Here is a 17,428-nt window from a genome sequence, read left to right as displayed (position 1 = left end):
TGAGGCCACTGGATATATTTGTTGGAGAGTTGCTGAGTTTAGTGATTGTCCACTAGGTACAAAGTGAGTGTGATAAGTATATACTAATATATACATTAGAGAGAGAGGAAGAGAGAGAGTGAGAGCGGAGTGTGACATGCATTGATCTGTTGCCACCTAAAAGCACCCCAACGGGGGGATTGAACTCACAATTCAGGTATGTGCCCTGGCCAGGAATCGAACCTGCAACCTACCAGTGCACAGGATGACACTCCTACCAACTGAGCCACCAGCTGGAGCAACATTTTGATTCTTAAAATAAATCACTAGTTTAGCACTTGACATTTTTTTGAACCAGAAAGATTGCTATATATACAGTATATGAAATTTATACCAAAAGAAAAACTTTTATATTTTTCTCATTAGGGTGTATTTGAAAAAATATATAGGTAGAAAACAATTCAAATGTAAATGGTAAGTATGCATCATAATTATTAGAAGATATTCAGGGCAGAACTTACTGATCACCATAGGGTTGTTGTATTACTTCAGCAATACATAATACAATGGTGCTACTTTCATATACTCTTCTAAGAACTGAGGCATTTCCATTGCTTCCATAACTTTGGAGAATTTTATGTTCAAACACTGTGCCTATTCCTGTTTTTTAAAATTATTTCTGGATTCTTTTGTATATATGTTGTTCTGGGTTATTTTACTAACATAGGAAGTAAGGCTACTGAATACATTTGCTGAAGAGTTGCTGAGTTTAGTGATTGTCCACTAGGTAGGGGGATGAATGCTAAGTCTGCAATCTGAATTTAAGGAGCATTGAAAAATACCTGCAGCCGCAGAAATTCTTTCCATTAATCTCTCTCAAAACCATCTGCAGATGTGTGCATATTAATTGGCTTTGGGCATTCTGTTACCTAGGAGGAGTAACACATTAAATGGCTAAAATTAGAAAGGAGGCAACAAATAAAAAAAGGTGAAAATACAAAGCTTGGTGAGTTAGTGTAGGTGGGGGTTGCTACAGCAGGAGACCACAACTGCTAGGCGGGAGGGGGCCTCCATCTCTGCGAGATGAGAGGGGCAAAAGGCATTTGAGGCATGTTCCTGAAAAACCATGCCATCTCACACTCCTGTCTGCATCCTAGGGTGGAGGGTGAGGATGGGGTTATTCACCATCCCCCCTGCCACACATTTCCATCTTCTGGTTTGAATACACCAGTGATCAGGGTGAGGGGGAGATGGAGGAAGCCAGCAGGAAAATTGGAAGGCAGTGAGCTTTCATCTGTTTTTGTTGAAGCTTAGAGAGGAAAAAATATCTCCTCAGCCTTTAAAAAAATACTATAATAATGAAAATGCTAATAACCAAAATAATAACAGCTATTAGTCACAGAGGGCTTGCTTTGCGTGAGGCACTGTGTTTTATGTATATCATCTCATTTAATATCCCCTGTGCTTCCTCCATGCTCCCCAAACAGTAAAATTCTCTTCTAGCATTGCCAAGTCACCCCCTCATAGCAGCACCACAAAGGCATTCTACTTTATTTGCAATTCCAGATTTACAAAGTCTCCTTCACCCTTGACCTTGTTAGAAAAATATCAGAATGGTTCCTGTACCTGTCCACCAGCTAGATATCAAGCTGCATAGACTCTTTCCCACAAAAGAGGCTAAAAGGGAAAATGATATCCCCACAAAGAGAAATAACCCAGAATCCTCCACATAGTCCACGTATGTCACAAAACCCTAGGGCAAAAATAAAGCTTTATTTATAATCACAAAGGTGCCTTGATGAACAAGATGCCCCTATTCTCACCACCCAAGGCCAGGCTCCGACAAAGGAGCTTTTTGGTCAGGCAGCCCTGCACGCTTACCATAACAGCAGAAAGAGTCCCAGTAGATCTCTACTGATAGAACTATAGAGTTGAGACCTACAGCTACCCCAGCCCCACCTCCCTGTTTCAGCTCCCACCCACTTCGTGGATTCAGAGCCCTCACTCACTTCCTGAACATACAGGGCCAGGGCAGGAGGATGGCTTTCCTGCCCCAAGGCCCTGCCAATCCTAACACCCTGAAATCCCAGGGAACACGATTCACTGTTCTGAGGATAATGTGGTAACAAGGCAGATCTGTCTTGGATGCCTTCCAAGAAGCCTGGTGCCTAAAGGAAGGCCTGAGAAAAACAGGCAGGGAGGTAGGAGCCCCAGGTACTGCTAGTGGTTCATTATAGCGACTTTGCTGCTTTTCAGGAGAACCTGGTCTCCCTTACCTGGTGCACAGAGACTCAGACTCACTGCCCTTTAAACAAAGAAATGCTGCCATTCTATTCCTATCGACAAGCTACTCATAGAAAGAAGCAGGCACTACCACTCAGGGCACTTTTACTTTTGAACAACTTTCCCTTTCTTCTTTCCTTCCTCTGTCTTTTCTTCTAAACTTTGTCTTTGTTGGGGGCCTTTAGACATGCAGTGTTCTCTCCTCGGGCGTGCCCTCAGGTCTGATCTAATTGGCCTGTTGTTCTAGTGTCACCAGGCATTATTGGGAAGAGGAATGGGACTGGGGTCAGAGTTTAGCAAGAAGGCATCTGCTCACTTGCATTGCATAGACGTGCTCAGAGATGACCTATATGGAAAGCTTGGGAAAGATGTGCACAGAGTAGGCTGTCTTCTGTCCCTCCAAAGCCGGGTGGCCAAAAGGTAGCCCTTTCCTGGAAGGACCCAAACGGAATAAACAGGAGGCAGGCATCCCTGCCTTCTGCAGAGAGCAAGTGGGGGGTGGGAGGGAAAAGGGTGATTGAACAGGAAGGAGGTTGAAAATGGAAGCTCTTGATTGGGTCCTATCCGGCCTGTTTTGCTCATAGAACAATCTCACCAAAGAAGAGTTTCCACTCCACTCACAAAGCCTCTCCCCCAGTGTCTCCACTGGCCTCAGGTTACTGGCAGGCTCAGGTTCTCTACTGGTCTCCCTTCGCGTTGACAGTTCTTCCACTTCACCAAGTAGCAGAATCTTCACCTATGAAGAAATGCTTCTTTGGCTTCGGGGTGAGGGGGGCAAGGAGGAACAATGGACCTATTGTTCTTTTGGCCTTCTTGAACCCAGGGCCTGCCTTCCCGCTCTAACCCTGTCACCAAAGGAGGCTGAGTATAGAGCCCTCCGAGACTCACCTTCCTTCCACTCCTGCTTTGTGCTCTGGAAGGGGGTCTGTGTGTGACCCTCCCCGCCCTTGTCCCATCAAACCTGTTTGGGGACCCGAGTGGACGGTTGTCTTCTGCGCTTCACCGAGTGGAAGTTGGGAGGGAGAGAAGGAAGCACAGATCAGATAACTCATTTGAGTTCAGGTGAGACCTGCTGCCCGCGGTTCCCGCTGGACCTCTGGGGAGACGCACCTCGGTTCCCCGCAGCGCAGGAGGCAGGCGGGAGAGACCGCGGAGCCAGCCCTAAGGATACAGGGAGAAGCGAGCTGAGCTCAACGTTGCCAGGACTCCAGGCGAAAGCGGTCCCCTAGGGATGGATCGGGAACCCCCCTGGGCTCCCCGCACCACCGCGGGCGCCGGGAGTCCCCGCGCAGAGCGCACCTTTGCTGCCGGGTTCCCCAGTTGCCTTCCGGGAACCCCGCGGAGCCCCCGCGGCTCGGGTGGGCGCCGTCATTCTCGCCTCTCCCCGCCTCCCTCTCCGCCTTAACTCGAAGCGAGCGCTCGGCGGCCCTCTCTGAGCATGCGCCGCCCGGCGCTCTCACCGCCCCCTCCACGCCAGCCTTTTGCTCCTTCCTTTCATTAAACAAACACGCGATCTCCAAACCCGGACCCCGCGCTCGCCGCGGCGCTGGGAGGGGGCGGAGGGGGCGGAGGCGGAGCGCGCGCCGGGCGCCGGGGGGGATCGGTGATCCCGCGCACCCCCGCCCCGCGCGCGCGCGCGCACACACACTCACACACGCGTGCACACACACACACACTCACACACACTCGTGCACACACACACATACGCACAAACACACTCTCGTGCACGCTCGCCGGCTGGCTCTCCCACGCCGGGGAATGCAGCAGAGCCCGGGGAGCGCGTCTCCGGCCGCCGCCTGCATGCACCTCGCGCGCGGGCGCCGGGCGGCCCCGTAGGGCGAGCGGGAGGGAGGACGCCCCGCCGGCAGAGGTGAGTAGGGCGCTCGCCGCCGCCGGCAGGTTCCAGGCGCCGTGCAAAGGGGCCAGGTCCCCCAAGGGGCCAGGTACCGGCTGGACCGGCCGGCGCAGGTGGCCCCGATCTGGCGGGTGGGTTTCCAGGTGCAGAGAGGACAGCGGCGCCGGGGCTGTGCGAGGCAACGTGGGGGGATCCCGGGGAGGTTGGTGATCCCCAGAGGTGTCAGGCTGACCCGGCAGAAAGCTGCACCGACCCGGCAGAAAGCTGCACCGTCTCAGCTCGTAAACTTTCCTCCCCTGTCCTTTGGGGAACGTGGAGACAAAGGGGGCGTGGAGGCTCCCTCCGTCCCGTTCCACCCTCCTGGCTGCGTTCCGGGCTGCGGTGTGCGGGCGGGGGCGCCCTGCAGGTAACGGATGCCAAGTGTCTCCCGCCTGAGCAGGGGGGGGGTGGATGCTCCCCCAGATCTGTGAGCCTGGGCTTTGATTTCCCACCTCAGGCGTGGGCACCTGTCATCCTTGCCTTCTCTCTCCCAACCCCCGCACTCCAGGCGTGTGGGGGGGGCTGGGGTGGGGGGTGTCACCTGGAGAATCGGAGGGGCAGCCAGCCTTCGGCTTTTTCTCATTCAGAGCCGGTGCCAGAGGCGCCGCCGGGGTGAGGCTCGGGTCAGCGCGGGATGAATGATGAGTTACTGAAAGGCTGGCCATAATCACCTCTGGAGACGCTGGGCGCCGGGACCGCCTCCCCCGGGAAGGTGCTGTCTTCCCGCACACCCGGCGGCGGGCGCTGGGCTGGGCTGCTGTGGCCGCAGCAGCAGCGGCGGCTGCAGGGGAATCTGGGCTTTTTTGCCCTGGGGTTTTGTGACACACGTGGACTATGTGGAGGATTCTGGGTTATTTTTCTTTGTGGGGGATATCATTTTCCCTTTTAGCCTCTTTCGTGGGAAAGACTCTTTGCAGCCTGATGTCTAGCGGGCGGACAGGCACCATCCTGACGTTTTTCGGCCCCAGGGAAGAGATCCCCAGAAAAGGATTCCCTAAAATGCCAGGTCCATTGGGGCGGGGCCTCAGGATGCTCCTGGGAATTGCTTCATATCCAATGGCTCTTGGAAACCGCAGAGATTGGGTCAGCGTGTGAGGGGTCCCGGACTGGGACAAAGGCAAGCGGAAGAGGGCCAGTCTATGGTCCTTTAGGAGAGGAGTGACTGGAGGCCCATTGAGGCAGGAAAAGGTGGAGCGTGAGGCAAAGCATTTATTCAGCAGCCTTCACGGAATGCATGTATACCTTCTACTTCGGCTGTGGTTAGCGGCTTTTGTTCATCAGTGGGACTCTAATTTGGAGGTTTCTGGAATGTCACATCTGGAGGGTAAAAGACTTGGTTATTCCTGGGCTAACCTTTGGCACAATTACAAATCCGTTCTTCAAGTCTAGAAAGTGCCATGGGGGAGCATGTCTGCCTTGATGCTCTGTGTAGACCTGGACGGTGGGATGGGCAGACAGGGATGTTTTGGGTCCTGTACCTCAGGAGCTTTAGGTTTGTCAAAGTGTGGGAACCTGGAAGCCAAGCTGATGCTGATGGAGGGAAACACCAGAAGCTCACATCAGGACTCGTGGCTGTGGGCTGTTGGAGGGATTTCTTTTCCATTGAGATGACAGATGGAGGTCATCTCTCTGCTGTCCCTGAGACCATTTTAAAATTTTTAACATTTTGTAACTTTTTTTTAAGTGGGAGAGAACATGATATGCATGGTGTTAATTGAGGAAGTTCACATATGAAAGGGACCTTGATTCAGAAGTTAACATAGTGAAAAGTGAAGTTTTTAAGAAAGAAAAAAAGGAAATTGGAATAGTGATGCATATTATTAAAATCAGCTTTGCTTTTATGATACTTAAAAAGCACTAAGTGAGATAACCTGAAAGTTTGTTTTTTATCTTTAAAACAACTAGTGAAGTAAAGACCTTTCCAGGGATGTTTTCAATTTGAAATTGGCATAGAAGGGGTTTAAATATAATTGTCAGGATATGTCCTTTTTATTTCATGGTGAACATTGTCATTTTCTTTGCCAAATGTGGCAAAAATATATTACAATTATTATTATTATTTTTTGCTTTTTACTAGAGCTGTATTTTCTCCCTTTATGATCTATTTTCTTTTTCCTATATCTGCAAGTTCAATTCGTTTGATTATATTAAATTGTACTTACAAAAAAACTCCATACTAGCATTGGAGTTCATATCAAATGTATAGCATAGTCCTGGCCCTCAAAAGGTTTATGGTCTAGTTGTAAATACAAGATTAACACACATGAAATAATGAAAAGATAGGATAGCTCTGTACTTGACTGTAAGTCCTTAATATACATGCTATTCACTCCATCCTTACTCCTGGGATTTCCCACAATTAGACAACATACCTCAGCACTCATTATGTGCTGGGTGCTAAAGAGAAGAAAAACACAAAAGGAAGTAAAAACAAAAAACAAAAAAACCTGCAGCTTTCAAGGAAAAGGAAGCATAATATAGTACTTAGCTAACTGTGATGCAATCTGATTAATTGGTATAACTGTAGGGCAGATCAAATGCCAATAGCACAGACATGTAAGTGATTTTTTTTTTCTTCCTCTTGGGAATTGGAGCAGGTGATCTCTGAGATATTTTTTAAAACATGAGTAGTCTTTTACCAGATAGGGAAGGATAGAAAGGACATTGCAGGCAGAGGAAATTTGTGAGATTGCCCAATGAATTAGGGTAACTGTAAGCCGTGTGGGTAGAGCACATGGCACTGGAGTGTGGATTCAGAGATGAACAGCAACTGGGTGACACTAATTAACAACTAATGTCATGGAGTTAGTGTTTGGATACAGATAAGCCCAGGTTGCTCTTGTAAGCACAACGGGAGGAGACATCATCTACAGGAGGGAAAGAAGGTCAAAAAGGTGTCTTAGGGAGGCTGAGGTGAGCTGCGCCTTAAAGGAGTAGAGAAGGACTTTCTAGGCAGGAAAAGCTATAGGAGAGTTGGAAGTAGTTCTGAGGGCTGCAGTGAGAGATGTGGATGTTTAGCAACATGGCATAGCAAATCATTAGGCCAGAGAGACAGAGATCAAGTATGCATGAAAATATTCCAATCAAAAGAGCTTCAGTTTTATTCAAAAGGCTAGGAGAGAGTTAGTTGGGAAAGTTTGGGAGGATAAGGTTTGCATTATAGAAAGAAAGCTGTGACTACTGTGTGGAGGATGGATTGGAGGTGGTGAGACTGGAGGCAAGGAGCTTATTGTGGAAATATAGGTGTGAAATGATGAGGATGGAGGCAGTGGGGGTGGAGCAAAAGAACCATGACTGGAGACAAGTGAGAAAAGAATCCTGCTAATCTAAGAAGGGCCTCCTTCTGTGTGCTCCCATCCTACCCTGTACTGCCTCCACATTCACTTGTGTAGCTCACTTTCCTGTATTTTGCAGGATGGTGTTCACAGCTGCACCTCCAACATTCATCACAGGCTTACTACAGAGTAGAGGTTCAATAAGTACTTGTTGAATGAATGTTTAAATCAGTGAATGAGGAAATCCAGTCATGAAGTGATGTTTCCTGCATAAAAATACTAGGTGTACAGGTTAATAATGCGGATTTTTTTCAATAGATAGAGTTACACATATGTTGATATATATGCTATTTTGTTGTATTGACAGCAAGCTTCAAAACTTCATATGTCAAATTTTCTGAAGGTGTTAACATCATAGGTAGTTTTACACTTAAAATGTCAAATTTCATGCAAAAAAAGAGCGTTTTCTTTATTATTTTGAAGAAAAGTGCTGCTTAAAGTTATCATATACTTCAGAAAGCTTATGGTGAATATGTTCCATCTCAAGATACTTGTGAATGCTGGTTTAAACTCTTTAAAAGTGGTGATTTCTATGTGAGAGACAAAGAACATCCAGGTCAACCAAAAAAGTTTGAAGAGCAACAATTACAAGCATTATTGGATGAAGATGCATGTTAAACTCAAAAACAACTTGCAGAAAGATTAAACGTTGCTGAGCAAACAATTTCTGATTGTCTACAAGCAATGGGAAAGATTTTAAAGGAAGGAAAATAGGTGCCACATCAACTGAACAAAAGGCAAATGGAAAACCAAAAAGTCATCAGTAAAATGTTGTTTCAACGGCATGAAAGAAAGTCTTTTCTGCCTTGAATTGTGACTGGTGATAAAAAGTGGATTTATTTTGAGAATCCCAAATGTACAAATCCACATTATTAACTGGTTAACAATTAAGTATTAACTGGTTAATGCAGATTAAGCATTAACCGATTGATAATTCAGATTTTATGTGTTTTGGATTTTCAAAGACTTTCTTTCGTGTCGTTGAAGCAACAATTTACTGATGACTTTTCGGTTTTCCATTTGTCTTTCGTTCAGTTGATGTGGCACCCATTTTCCTTCCTTTAAAATCCTTCCCATTGCTTGTAAACAATCTGAAATTGTTTGCTGAGCAACATTAATCTCTCCACAGTTGTTTTTGATTTTGACATGCATCTTCATCCAATAATGCTTGTAATTGTTGGTCTTCAACTTTTTCCAACTTTTTCGGTTGACCTGGACGTTCTTTGTCTTTCACATAGAAATCATCACTTTTAAAGTGTTTAAACCAGCATTCACAAGTATCTTGAGATGGAGCATGTTCACAAACTATATGATAACTTTCAGCAGCACTTTTCTTCAAAATAAAGTAATGAATTAAAACTTCCCTCAAATGCTCTTTTTTTTTGCATGGTAATTGACATTTTTAAGCGTAAAATTATCTATGATAACACCTTTAGAAAATTTGACATATGAAGTTCTGAAGCTTGCTGTCAATACAACAAAATAGCATATATATCAAATCACATATATATCAACATATGTGTAACTCCATCTATTGAAAAAAATCCGCATTGTTAACCAGTACACCTAGTAGTAGACTTCCCTTTGTCCACGGTGATCAACCTTTGGGAAGTCAGTGACAAATGATCCAAGGAGACTACCTCTATAAGGAACTGTCCTGGAAGTGCTGAAAAGAAAGCAGCATTGTGACATCACATTTTTATATTTAAAAATTATATTGTCAGTCCATCTTGGAAGCGATAGCACAAGTTAGTGCAATTCTTCATTCGTGTAGGCTGTTAGTAAATTTAAGTCTCTTTCTCTTTCCTGCTGATTTTTTAGGATTTTTCTGATTCCATGTGCTTTGCTCTAACTTTTAAGATAATCTTGGGCCAGGGACTCTGTAAGCCCCGTGGTCTCATATAAAGAGCCCACAGCATCTTGGTATTCTGGGATGTGGGCCTGAGCACCCACATTCTAGTAATAATCATCCTTAGGGATTGAATCCCTTACTGAACCAACCCCACATATACTGAGTCACAATCTTAAAGTCCTTAAAATTCCAATAAGAGATGTTAGAATGGACAAAAACATGAGACTTTGTTTTCAGGTTGACTACAGGGGGTGAAAGAACAGTTGTCAAAGGTAGCAAGCACTTTTTTAAAAAAATATATATTTGATTGATTTTCTTACAGAGAGGAAGGAAGAGAGATAGAGAGCTAGAAACATCAATGAGAGAAACATCGACCAGCTGCCTCTTGCACATCCCCTACTGGGGATGTGCCCGCAACCAATGTACATGCCCTTGACCGGATTCGAACCTGGGATCTTTCAGTCTGCAGGCCAATGCTCTACTGCTGAGCCAAACTGGTTTTGGCAGTAGCAAGCACTTTGGGTAGGACTTTTGGTAGCTGGATGAATGGTGGATGAGGAATGGGGCGGGAGGTAAACTCAGAGGAGTGAAAGGCTTAGTGCTCTTTTGTGGAAATTGATTTTGGGTGACACTGGAACATCTGGAAGGCACATCACATAGATCCCGGTGTGTAGTGAATTCATGGTAAATGCCAACTCATTAAGAGAGAGGACCGAGATAGCAGGAAACCATGAAGCCAAAGACTAAGTCTTAGCATTTAGCGAAATTTAGGAACTAGGAGAGAAACAACTACCATAGAATGTATAGACAAGATGGGAAAGAATTGGTGTGAACACAAAAGCCTAAGAGAATCATGAGACGTGGTGGTCAGATCTCACTGAACCCATCTGACCTGTGGATCAGGCCTTGTGTGAGGGCCCACATGTGGAACCTTGTTTAATCCCCAAGCACCTGAGGTTCCCTTCTCCACTTGACAGCTGAGGTGCCTGAGACAGAGATTCCATTAGCTGGTCCACAGTTACCAAGCCAGTGAGTGGCAGAATGAGGTCTCAACGCCTATTTTAATAATCCTACAAACTGCCTCCTCTCATCAGAGGTATAAATTACCAGGATGATTTTAAGTGCAGAGATGTTGAAAGGACAGAAAGTAGAGAACTGAGAAAAGACAATGAGAAGTTCACTAGTGACTATTAAGAAAGCAATTTTATTCCAACAGCATGCTCAGAAGCTATATTTCAGGGAGTTCGGTGGGGGATTGTAGCTGAGGAAATCCAGGTGAGGTGTTCCTATTACTCATTTATGATGTCTGCCGAGGGAAAGAGTTATGGGGCCAAAGGGAGAAGGTTCAGTGAGCCTCAACTGCAGTGAGTATTGGAGTAAAAGAGCTGGTGTTTAAGGAGAAGTGAGAGCATGAGAGAAGAGATAGGGGAAGAGGGATACTGTACCTCTTTCCAAGAATATGGAAAGGTGGATTTGAAGATAGATACGGGGCATACTCTTCTCCCCCAAAACTAAACTACTGAGCTGCTTACTGATGCTCAGAGAATGCAGATCCTTGAGTGCTTTGGAAACTTAAGCAGCCTCTGAGTGCTGTACTTTAAGGGTGTCCCTGTGGCACGCAGGATGATAAACTCTGTTTGTGTAGCACAGTGACCAAGAACACAGACTCTGGAGTTCGACAGGCTGTGTTTAAATCTTGGTTGTGCCACTTACCACCTGTGTGACTTTGAGCACACGATTTACTTCTCTGTGCTTCAGATTACTCCTGCTCTTAAGACGGAGATAACCATTTTAGCCCATCACCTACAGTTGTGAGGATTAGATGAGTTCATATATGTGAAGCTTGGCAGAGAGTAAGTGCTCAACAAATAGTAGGTATTATGTATGACAACAGTGAGTTTAAATACACCAAGCTTTGACTTGATGCTTGAGGCTCTAGAGATTGTGTGTTTCCTCATTGGTTTAAAAATATTTTAGTTGGTTATGAATATCTGGCAGTAATCCTCTCTTCCTGAGTGCAGGAATTAAACCAACCGACATGAATATGGCAGGAGCAGACCAGTTCTACCATCATACATCTAGGTGGAGGAGACACATGTTACGTGTGTCTACCCAAAACAACAACAAAACGCTTGCTTGCTTATAGGCTGGTCCTCACATTATTCAGGCTCATGGGCATCACACAACAGCTACTCAGCCAATTGTTTTCAGGGAAGTGACCATGTGTATTAATTACAGCGCTTCTTTGCTACCAAGGGATGTAAACTCTATATAGTTCATCTATGAAGTTACGCATTTGCGGGGAATTAAAAGCCTCCCTTGTTCATAGACATATTTGTGGTGAATTAGAAAATAGAAGCCTGGTGGTATGGAAGCCCTGTTATCTAGCTAGTTGGCAATAGGGCAGAGACTGGAACCGAGGACTGACCAGTGCTCTTTGCATTACATTCTGCCAAATACGTTTTTTATTGTTCTGCAATCAGAATGATTTTTTTGTTCGTTTGTTTCATTGATCCCATTTGTGTTTCGGCCATACAAAACTCATAGTTTTCCAACTGAGGTTTCTGCTTTTCCCCTGCAGGTCTTTGGCCACCTCTCTCTCTCTCTCTCTCTCTCTCTCTCTCTCTCTCTCTCTCTCTCTCTCTCCCTCCCTCCCTCCCTCTCTCTCTCTCTCTCTCTCTCGTTCCATCCTTTCCTTCCTAAGCCTAATACACTAGTCCTTTTGGTCAAAGTCATTTTCTCGGGAAAAGCGTCCTGACCTTTTAGCATTAGGGTTGTCTTCCTTTTGCGTGTGTTTCTCTAGTCCTCCACTTTCTATTTTTAGCACCTAACAAAGTGCTTTTCACATAATAATTGCTCAGCAAACATTTTGGATTGAATGACTGACTGAGCAAATGACTCTTATTCGTTTGAGTCATTCCTAATGCCCCTATAATGCAACTTCATGTTATAGAAATCATCATTTTCAAGTTCAGTGGAAGTTTTAGAATCAGTCTTCCAAGTGAAACCAGATGGGCAGACTGAGAACCAGAGAGGCTGGGTGATTTGCTCGGGGCCATGTAGCTAAATAGTGTGAGAACTGCCGCCTGAACCCCAGTTCCTGATTTTTCGGAGTGCGGGGCCACCCAGGGCCAGGATCAGGGTGAGCTTTGGGAAGTTCAGGATTGATTCCTGTCTTTATTTAAATGTTGATGTTTTGTTCCCCATGGATAATTTTGCATTAATTTTGCTTTTTAAAAACATTGCATTAAACATACTGTTTATCTTGATTACTGAGTTTTTTACATCCCTTTAAATTTTGTGCCTGGATGCAAGTGCCTTACTCTCCTCACACTGGTCCCAGCTCTGCTCTTTCCAACACTGCTGTAAGAATACAGTTACACTGTGTATGGCATGGGCCCTAATTGAAAATAACAAAGGATACACCATTCGACATGGTGGTGTGAGCAGTTAATAAGCAGTTTCTTGGCCTGGCTGACCTGCTAATTAGTACACATATTCACAGTATAAAAGGCCAAGAGAAAAAAAATAAAAGTTGAATAAAAGCTCTATCTAACTTTTACCTGTCTATCTATTCATACATCTCAGGGCTAATGAACATTGTAGAGATTGTCTTCATTATTAAGTGTGTGTGTGTATATATATATATATATATATATATATATATATATATACATACATACACATATATATATATATGTTAGTTTTTTAAGATCCAAGATGGAAAAAGAAGGTAATTATTCTACCCATCAACTTGGCTAGTCTTGACTTATGGCACTTATGGCCTATTTTGAAGATTTGAGGTCAGAAGTTAAAAACAAGCAAACAAACAAACAAATAAAAACTTGGTCTTCTGCCCCCAAAATAGAAAAGCTAGGAAAAAAAGCATTGATGGAAAGGAGAAAGAGATATAAATGGAGGACATTTTGAGGAGGAATCTATCGTCTAAGTGGAATCCAAGTACAACTGTCAAGTATAGAAAGGGCTTTACATCTATTATTTCTATATTATTTCATATTATTTCCTTAATTTCTATAGCTTGCTGGAATGAGCAAACCAAACCTCGGAAAGGTGTGTTAGCTTACCCACGCTCTCAGAGCTAGAGCTTGAGTCAAACCCAGGTCTGGGTGTAAACCTTTACTCATCCCACTTAATCCTTCTGAGTCTCAGATCACCCCGTTACCTTCCGCTGTCACCGCATCCTTAGGTGCAGGGCTCCGGGGGCGTGTCTGGGTTCGATGGATGGCAAGTAGCAGTCAACTCCTCGCCAGCCATTATTTTCTCTCCCCGCACTACATTTATCTTCTCCCACTCATCAATAACGGCAGAAAGCAGAAACGCATACACGCAGGAAATAAATACCCCTCTTTGTACGAATGTCGTAAGTTTTTATGCGACAGGAACGCATGGATCTTACGTTGCTTCCATTGTGCTCGAAGGGGCTTTTTCTTCAGGCATGATGGCATCGAGTGTGCTAGCAATGCTCCCAGGCGCAGACCGAAGAAAAGGTGATCGTAATTACTGGAGCATGTCTGTCACGATGAGGGGTAATGTGTTTACACGGTTGATGGTCAAGGGCTCCTAGGGTGCTCTTTCTATTGATGTTTCTGATGAATAGCATGGAGCAGTGATCTCCCCCTCCCCCTGCTAGTCTCCCAACACTTAAAATTCAATGATATTCATAATAAAGTGAAATCAGATATAATTAACAGGAAATAGAATCTGGTTGAGAGTAACGCTGCTCAGTTCACAGCTCTACAAGCTGAGAATGCTTTCTCATTATTCCCATTTCCAGGCCTGGCTAGCTGTCGCTTCCAGGTAAACCCCCACATCAAATGCTCTAATAATCAGCCTGCAGCCTTCTCCCCTGAGGGTCAGAGGAACTGGGGGTGGGGGGTGGGGGGGGAAAGAAAAGACCTTTTCATTCACACTTGTTTTAACTGGAAAAATCATTTTCTCTCTGTGTGTGTTTTTTTCTCAATGTAAAAGCAAAACAGTATCTCTAGGTTTGAGGAAATCTTTGTTTTTTGTTTTTTGTTTTTTGTTTTTAATCATGGGCTGACATAGAACATGTGGCATAAACAATTCCTGGCCTAGCTAGTTTGGAACAATTAGAGTAATTGTGCAATATAAAAACTAATTAAGCCCGTTATATATGCACTACAATGTTGTACAAATGCAGATATAATGAAGCACATGGTGTAGAAGTCATATTGCTGCTGTAACTTCTTTCCCAGAAAACGACTCTCAGTTGTTTTGTGTACGTTCCTTCAACGTTTTTGATGCATTCACAGTTATATATCTTATTATATTTTCTTTTTTTTAAGGTGGGAATATACTTTACATATTATTTTACTATGTACTTTTAGTTACACTTTTAAATGAAAGCGATTTCTTTAGATTAGCAAGCATTTGGTACATATTAGGATGAATGCTACTTTCCATCCTAAAATAGAGCTCAGCTGACATACCCTAGGGTCTTTGGCCATCTGTCGTCGTGTATATTTTGTAGATACCATCAATGAACAACTTTCCGAGCTCCTCCTAGGAGCCACCTACCATATCATGTGCTTTTCAGAAGGTCACATTCTAACAAGAGATAAAGAAATGAGAGGATTTCATTTGAATCCAATAAATAGCAACAGCTGTAAATTCTCCTTGATTCACAGAATTGCTGGAAGGGATAATCTATTCCAAGTGTCTTATTTTTCCAGACGAGAATTGAGGTTCATCGGGGTGAAGCGACTTGTCCGTGGTCCCACAGCTGGTGATTGGAGAGGCTGAGGTGATGGGCTGGTTTTCAGCCTGTTATTAAGCCAGCTCTGATTCCATTATACCTGCCTGCAAAACAACCCTCACATATGGAACAGGGAACTGGGGAATTCATTTTCCAACACTAGTTTAAGCAATGAATCCCTAGCAGATTGAAATTTATAACATTTATTTATTTATTTATTTATTTATTTATTTATTTATTTATTTATTTTTAGAGAGAGAGAGGGTGAGAGAGAAACATTGATTTGTTGCTCCCCTTATTTATGCATTCATTGGTTACTTCTTATACGTGCCCTGATGAAAGATTGAACCTGCAACCTGGACATATCAGGAAGATGCTCTAACCAACTGAGCTTCCCAGCCATGGCAAAACTCATGCTTTATGTAAACATTTTTACCTACAAATAGCTCCAGAGACTGCCTCCCTATCCTCATACTCCTCTGTGCCCATCGCATCTCTGCCCAAGCTCCATCTTCCCCTCCTCCTGGCTTTAGGAGACAACCTGACCATAATGTTGAGAAGAGATGGTGCTCACATTGCCTATAAACCTACTTACAGAGATTATTTTTCAGTTTTGCTTCTTGCCATCTTGAACCTGAAGGAATGATTTCCACAATAAATGTGTTTTACCTGCCAACTTTAATTAAGGTATGAACCCTTTCTTACATTAACTGATGACTTTTCTCCCTGATGGAAGCATAAGCAAAGCCCTGATTCTTAAATACTCTGTCTTTTCCTGCTGTGGAGACAGGATCCTGTGGAGTCAGCTTGGACTGTGGGGTCAGACGGAGCTGGGTTCCAGTCCCAGCTCTGCCATTCACTGGCACTGCCATGTCAGGCCAATCCCTTAGTCTTTCTAAGTCTGAGATCTAAGCGTAGATGGAGATAATCAAAGTATCCCTCCACACAACTGAGATTTTGTAAAGAATGAATAACTTATTTGCCTTAACACAGAGTTGAGAATATAAGGACTAAGGAAATTGCAGCAATTATTAATCATTACTTATGATATACACATGACATATAGCTGATATAGCTCTCAGAACCACTTGGATTTCAAGCTTTAAAATGCTGGATTATAAAAAAGTAGAGATTCATGTTAATAAAAAATAAATAAAATTAAATACTGGGTTATTCCCCTTTCTTCCATATCATTTTAATCTCCTTTTAAAAAAAATTAAGGCTTCAACCTGAAACTATAACTATGTCTCATTATCCTGGAAACCTCCCAAAATTTGTGGGTCTTTATCAGAATATCACCATCAGTTGCTACTGACCCATGCATGAACCATGGAATTCAGAAGCATAGCAAGAAGTGGGTAATGGAGGGATTTGATTATACATTGAAGCTTTGCTTTAAAGAATAAATCTCAGCCCTCTTTCTCTGCATAATTGTACTTTCATGGCAATGCTTTGGAACAGATGAAAATGTATGCCCTTCTAAAACATTAAGCCAACGTTATTAATTCCATTTGGTTAACTGCATGCTTTAAGTCTCATTTTCCTTGGTTGTACTGGTAGGTCCTCTAGATTCCACTCATTTGCATAGAATCTTCTTCCTCTTATTCTTCCAGCAACATGTAGAGATCACCCAAAGGATACTTTCTGTCAAGGAATTTTTCTGGCCTACCACATCCTTTAGTAGCAAAGAGAAATATCTACACACCAAGAGTTTTACTCATTTTTTTTCTCCCAGGTGTGAGATCCCCACTTCCCTCCTAACTCCCACCCTACAAGTAAAAATAATGGTAAGTAACTTTTAAGGTAGATTCTGCTTTCAGGTAAACCTGCTTCAGAGCATCTAGAACTATAGGAAGGAACTTAAGCTCTCTTCTTTTCCCTCAAAAGTAATTCTGAATTATTTCTTAATTTGGGTTGAATGACTATAACTTAAGGGATTATACTTTTGAACAGAAGGATGTTTTATCAAATTATAATTACCTGGGGAAATTATCATTACCTGGGCAATATTTCATAAAGGAAGGTGATTTGAATATTGTTAAGTTGTGAATGAAAACGAATGATTGTTTTATTATTATAGAAGCTGAAACACAGACTTGATGGTAACAATTGTTCTATATGGACTTTACTCGGGGTAGTTTCTTCTCTGACAGTTTTCCAGTCTTCTGCCCCTTCCTCCAGAGTCCCTTTCCCTGGCAATTGTTTTTGTCTGCCTTCTTGCTGGTTGTAGACAGCCACTGCTGGCTAAACCTTAGTGCATGACTCCCAACCCTCCTCCTAGTAACTTTGCAGCCCTTACCCACCCCCAGCACTTGAAAGAGAACATAAAGATCATTTGGAAGTAGGAG

The 17,428-nt window shown here is 43.7% G+C and overlaps 1 protein-coding gene across 3 annotated transcripts in view; it reads left to right on the top strand.

Annotated features, from left to right (window-relative positions):
- Positions 1-3,901: 3,901 nt before the first annotated feature.
- PLPPR1 (phospholipid phosphatase related 1) overlaps positions 3,902-17,428 on the top strand; it is a 182,726-nt gene continuing 169,199 nt past the window's right edge. For 2 of the 3 annotated variants that reach the window (XM_045579953.1, XM_036433177.2), the window contains exon 1: positions 3,902-4,132. The gene's annotated coding sequence lies outside the window, so the exon portion shown is untranslated. The remainder of the gene's footprint in view (positions 4,133-17,428) is intronic. The other variant, XM_036433176.2, reaches the window with a different exon arrangement.

This window comes from Pipistrellus kuhlii, unplaced genomic scaffold (assembly GCF_014108245.1).
Source record: "Pipistrellus kuhlii isolate mPipKuh1 unplaced genomic scaffold, mPipKuh1.p scaffold_m20_p_12, whole genome shotgun sequence".
Classification (NCBI taxonomy): Eukaryota; Metazoa; Chordata; class Mammalia; order Chiroptera; family Vespertilionidae; genus Pipistrellus; species Pipistrellus kuhlii.
Note: the sequence above shows the minus strand (reverse complement) of the source record. Positions and strands in the feature narration are given on the sequence as shown.